The 6,718-nt window shown below is 38.3% G+C and overlaps 1 long non-coding RNA gene across 1 annotated transcript; it reads right to left on the bottom strand.

Annotated features, from left to right (window-relative positions):
- Nucleotides 1-647: 647 nt before the first annotated feature.
- Nucleotides 648-5,557, bottom strand: LOC144975727 (uncharacterized). The gene is made up of 3 exons (XR_013645977.1): nt 5,119-5,557; nt 1,949-2,033; nt 648-768 (listed from the first exon to the last, which is right to left on the bottom strand). It is a non-coding gene; the product is annotated as an uncharacterized LOC144975727 (long non-coding RNA).
- Nucleotides 5,558-6,718: the final 1,161 nt, after the last annotated feature.

Raw genomic sequence — 6,718 nt, 5'->3', positions numbered from 1 at the left:
GTCTATGTTATGTCCACAAAATTCAATGAAATGAAAATTCGATTCTCGGCCTAATGAAGAAAGAGGTTAGGTTCGTGAGATATCATAAAAGTGATTCATTTTGAACTGTTTGTAATTTACCATTTTAGCATACAGCTAGTGTGTTGGTCTAAGATAAGGGAAATATACTAGTATACACGAGAGAGAAAGAGAGTGAGAGAGAGAGAGAAGATAGATAGAAAGACAGACAGACAGACAGACAGACAGATAGATAGATAGATAGATAATAGATAGATAGATAGATAGATAGATAGATAGATAGATAGATAGATAGATAGATAGATATATAGATAGATAGATAGATAGATAGATAGATAGATAGATAAAATAGAATGAGAGAGAGAGAAAGGGTGAATGAGAGGCGAGGAAGAGTGAGAGAGCAGAAGAGAGAAAGAAAGATAAAGAGAGAGGTAGAGAGAGAGAGAGGGGGGGGGAAGGGAGAGAGAAAGAGACAGACATATATACAGACAGAAAGAGTGTGTGTGTGTGTGTGTGTGTGAGAGAGAGAGAGAGAGAGAGAGAGAGAGAGAGAGAGAGAGAGAGAGGGAGAGAGAGAGAGATGAGGTGGGTTGGATGACCAAAATTGTATAAGTTTTTTTTACCTTTGTATAAGCTTGATCGAAGGTTACGATTGAATAGATCAAATCAAGGATGAGATTCCCAACCCCCGTCCTCTATGATGATGTTGGAACGGTCTTGTCAAATTTCTCATCGATATAGATGTGTGCCCTTTGGAGAAAATATGGATGAAATTAGGGTGTAAGTGGTTTTGACAATGATGATGATAATAATGATGATGGTGGTGATGATAATGGTGGTGATGGTGATGATGGGGGTGATGAATTATAAACATTTACATAGCATTTCCACGGTTTTTACCATAATCAATGCGCTTCACAATGTTTCATGTATTTCCCCAGCAGGCCATATGGAACCGTCTTTTTTTTTAGAATAGCACTTTTACATTATCCACCACTTCCAATAGCCGGGGACTCGTTCACACATGAGTCGAATATGGGAAATGTGTGTTAGGTGCCTAACCCAAGGACACAAAGTCGGGACCAGAATTTGTCACGATTTTTGTCCTTCATCCCGAAACTAACCCTGCTTAACATTGCTTGGCTTATGACATGACGAGGCTCAGGACCAAATCACACACATGGTGTGATTACTTTGTGGGTGGTGGTGATGAAAATGATGATGATGATGTTGATGATGATGATGATGATGATGATGATGATGATGATGATGATGATGATGGTGCTAACGATCAGTTGTAATTCTCATTTCATCATACGAGGAAAGAAAGATGTAGGGAGGGATAGACAGATAAATAGGTGAGATGGAGGCAGATAGAGATAGATAGATATAAAAAGAGAAAGATAAAAAGATAGATAGAAAGACAAAGATAGAGAGAAAGAGAAGGGAAAGAGAGAGCGAGAGAGAGAAAGAAAGATAAGCAGATAGAGAGAGAGAGAGAGGGAGAGAGGGTAATAACACAAATAATATCAGTGGTAAGAAGAATACCAAGGCTCCTCTGCATTATAAACTATACTATAAGACATTTTTAAATGCTGATTCGAATCCCGTTCTGTCCGATGCAAAGTTGAGTCTTTGGAAATGTCTGTTTACTGACATTCTCTCACCTTACTCATGTGTAAAATGAGTACCTTGTCGGTAAAAAAATTGTCTCTGTCGAAAAATAAACATAGTCATGCAGGTAAACTGTTGCTGTAGGCTTGGAACACTTTTGGTGGAAATTGAACGATATGAAATCTGACGATTAGAATGGATTAACGTTTGAAGTCTAAATTAAAAGGATCTAAACTTTTTTAAAAATGAATCGCTTTTTTTTTGGTCGGTCATAAACGCTGTCCATGTTATCAGTGATTATATTTACATTATTTACCTTGTCTAATGGCTCCAGGGTAGGATGTCTGTTCACATCAACTGTTGTTCTAAGTACATGTCTCATCCAGTCATCCGGTGTGTCCCTGTTTAACAAAGATTATGATTAATATATGGATACTGGTGCTAATGCCTAAAAAAAGGTAGTGATGGTGGTGATGGTGGTGGTGATAATGATGATGATGATGATGATGATGATGATGATGATGATGATGATGATTAGGTGATGATGATGATGATGATGATGATTAGATGATGATGATGATGATGATGATGATGATGATGATGATGATGATGATGATGATGATTAGATGATGATGATGATGATGATGATGATGATGATGATGATGATGATGATGATTCACAAAATGAACATTTCATTTTCACCGGTTTTACCATGCCCAATACGCTTTTCATAGTTTCTTTTACTCCTCCAGTAGGCCAAATGGAACCCTATTTCCATTTCATATATTACCAGTAGACTGTTAGGCTTTTTGTAATAACACTCAATTAATATCCGTCACTGGCCATAGTCAGGTACTCATTCAGGCCTGAGTCAAGTGAGGTATTGTGTGCCAAGTGCTTTTTCCCAAGGACACAATGTCGGGTCGAGAGTTTTCCATGATCACTGTCACCCATCCTGACAATGACCACGTTTGAAATTGCTTAACCATCTTGACAGGGCAAGACACCGTACATCTGTGCCACTGAGCAAATCATCATCATCATCATCATCATCATCATCATCATCATCATCATCATCATCAGCAGCAGCAGCAGCAGCAGCAGCAGCAGCAGCATCATCATCATTATCATCATCATCACCATCATCATCGTCATTATTTCTCTTCTCCCTCTCATTCTCATTATTACTATATAAAAAGTATCGTTTTATTATGGACAGAGTGACAGAGAGAATGCAAAGTGAAGAATTTAGATTAAACGGGGGAAGGGGGGGGGGGGGGGAATTTCTAATGGCTAAGTTGGCAGAGCACTCACTTCAGACGCAAATTGACAAAGGTTGATCCCGGTTGAAGTCGGTATATTTTTCTCACACCCGCATGTCCAAACAGCAGTGATTTGGTAGCTGGGCCTGTTAGATCTGGCGTTAAGTACTTTGATATAGATTAGCGTCCTATCCAAAGGGTAGGAAGCAATTGCTATTTTCCGTTTTGCGTTATAGAAACCGGAATAACTCTCGTCCATTGGACCTGAAAGACTTATTTGATATAGGCTGGCTGTGTGTATAACGTGTATTTTTCTGGCACAATATCAGACCGCTTGAGAATCGACACGGGGATTCGAACTTGGGGTCTATTCTACGTTAAACGTAGGGATGGTGTGACAAATCTAAAATCTTAGATATTACGACATTATGATCATGATAATGATGATGACAATGATGATGACGATGATGATGGAGATGAACATAATAATTATGAAGTAAATATGGAGCCGGAGTTTATCGTGGTTTCTATAGCGTCAAATAGACAATAGCAATTGCTTGCTTCCCTTTTGATAGGGCATAGTCTATCGCAAAGTACTTTCTACCATATCTAACAGACCCAGCCACCCAGTCAGGTGGACAAGGGTGTCAGAAAAATAAAATTCTCGACCTCACCGGAGATTGATCTTGGTCCCTTTGATCATGATAATGAAAATCACAAGGTAGAAAAATAATGACAATATCGATATTTTCAGCTTTGATGATGATAATGATGATGATGATAATGATGATGATGATGATGATGATGATGATGATGATGATGATGATGATGATGATGATGAGGATGATAATTAGAGGATGATGATGATGATGATGATAATGATGATGATGATAATGATGATGATGATGATGATGATGATGATGATGATGATGATGATGATGATGAGGATGATGATGATTAGATGATGATGATGATGATGATGATGATGATGATGATGATGATGATGATGATGATGACAAAATTCGGGAGATATTCCATCTGCATGTTTTGGAATATCTCCCTATTTACTAATAGTCAGCGAAGCGGCGCGTGTACATGTAATATCTCCCTATTTATTGACAGTCAGTAAGGTGGGGTCTGAGTATAGAATGTATCCCATATTTGTTGATAGTCATTGAAGTGGCGTCTGTATATGGAATATCCTCCATATTCATTGATAGTTATTGAAGTGGCGCCTACATATAGAATATCTCCCATAATCATTGATAGTTATTGAAGTGGCGCCTACATATAGAATATCTCCATAATCATTGATAGTTATTGAAGTGGCGCATGTATATTAAGGAATATCTCCCTTAAATATATTGAGCTGCTCACTCGGAGTTAGAATTAAGGGAAGACTTCCGTAGTTTCACAGCATTTTTATTATCTTAATATCTTTTAGCCATTCATTATGGACCTTCAATTGTTGCAATGTCCAATAAATATTACTATTTAAGATAAAGTTCATTTTTTATAAGTGGTGTTATTTTTTTCTTATTTCAAAAACAATTTGATGTGTCGGTTCTCGTTTACGATTCCGACCGATGCCATTATAATTACAAGTGTTTCCCCATCAGTTTCAATATCGCAAGTAATGGCAAACATTATCAATTTTTTAAAATTAACTTCTCTTGATTCATCCCAGAGGGGAAATTTGTCTCTAGGGTCTATTCCAAGGGAAGACTGGAATAACCCAGGCGGCAGCGCCGCAAAAAGGAGCTAGGGCATGGTGACTTGCTCAAGGCCTCATAGAGCAGCGATAGGTGATCGAACTTGGTACCTTTCGGTTACGTACGCGAGACACGCTATTTCATTAGGTTATAGTCTCTTTTGTTAGCATTGAGGGGGTTCGCGGGGATCCCGCCCCCCCCCCCCCCCCCCCCAATTTAAAAAAAAGGGGGGGGGGCGTTCAGAGGTCTACCCCTTCCCCCCTCCACCCCAATAAATATAATTTAATATACCCCTCTTAAGGCGTGCAGTGAAACTACGGAATTCTTTCCAAAATTAAAGTTCCAAGTTTTATGTATCCAAATATAGAAACAGGACTGGTAGGACAAACATTTGGACGCACGGGACTCTCAGACTGATAACTAACCAAGATGGACGCATTAATTTCGCTCGACTGGAAATTTTCAAACAACGAAAATGATAATAAATCTATTATTAATAATCTTAACCTTACCTTCCACATCACATCAAAACGCTTGAATTCCTGTTCCATCATCATATTACATGACAAATTAGGCGTCAAATTTCAAGAAAATAGTCTTCCTGTCCATGAAATAAATGTGACAACCACAATACTGATCGGCTTTGGATTTTATTATTTCTTCTTGCAAGAGTCTATGTCAGGCGCTCGTTTCATTTGAATGTTGAAAGGACAGATTTAAATTTTGTGTGTTATAGCGTGAACATAGTTCTCACCCACAGTGTGTAATTTTCCGCAATCTAAAAATTAATTACGTTTCTTGTCAGTGATTACTATAGATAGTATGCGCTTGGCTAAGAAGCTCACAACATTGTCATTGCCATGCGAAAGTATAACGGACCAACACACAAAACTATGTGTAACCATGAACTTTTATAGTCTGGATAATACAGTTTGGTGAGAAGTACTCATAATTAATCGTGGATGACTAAAAAAAAAAAAAAAAAAAAAAAACAAAAACAAAACAAAGACCCGTTCTGTCTATATATATATATATATATATATTTTTTTTTTTTTTTTTTTTTACGTGTATCACTGTTTTCATTAATTAAAGTTTGTCAGTGTGTGCCACTTGGCATGCGCTGTGCTGACTTCGGTAGTCTTAAGCACAGCACACGCCAAGTTGCCGAAACACCTAGCCACCCCCATCTGTCCCAGCGAACCGATAAAGAGTATAGATAGAATGCGTTTGGCCAAGGAGTTCACAACATTGCCATCCGGAAGTATAACGGACCAACACACAAACTCTGTGTAACCATGAACTTTTATAGTCTTGTTAATACAGTTTAGTGAGAACAACTCACAAACGCGGATGGCAAAAGCAATAACAAAGGCCTGAGTGACGTCATCTGCATACTATCTATTGATTACAATTTGACAAGGGCGATTCATTTTTAAAAAGTTTGACATTGTGGATAGGATTTCATGTTTTAATGTAATTACCATCACTGCTGTGTCAATATATTGTGATATCAACTCACAAAGTGTTGGGCCGACTCATTTGACAATATTGTATTTAAAATATAATATACTGAATGAAGATGACGTCACTCAGCTCTTTGTCATTGGTACTAGACCGCAGTTGGGTGATTACTTATCATTAACCCCCCCCCCCCCTCCCACCAACAACCAAAACAAACTTGAGCTCTAATAGATAGAATGCGCTTGGCCAAGGAGTTCACAACATTGCCATCCGGAAGTATAACGGACCAACACACAAAACTATGTGTAACCATGAACTTTTATAGTCTGGTTAATACAGTTTAGTGAGAACAACTCACAAACGCGGATGGCAAAAACAATAACAAAGGCCTGAGTGACGTCATCTACATACTATCTATAAAGGGCATTATCCACTAAACGTGCTCTTAGCGCTTTGCAAGAGTTCCCTAGCCAAAAGCAACAGTTAACATGGACGAGACATATGACGCCTGTTAGACGATATTCCACTTTTCCAACAGAGACAACGCTGTTAACGGCCAGATACTCATTTTACACCTGAGTATGTTGAGAGAATGTGACTAAAGAGCCTTTTTCATGGACTCACCTATGCGCTTTGTGATCTTATGGTACA

Source organism: Berghia stephanieae, chromosome 6 (genome assembly GCF_034508935.2).
Source record: "Berghia stephanieae isolate SIO BIC M18660-M18661 chromosome 6, UCSD_Bste_1.3, whole genome shotgun sequence".
Lineage (NCBI taxonomy): Eukaryota > Metazoa > Mollusca > Gastropoda > Nudibranchia > Aeolidiidae > Berghia > Berghia stephanieae.
This window is presented reverse-complemented; position numbering and strand designations above follow the sequence as displayed.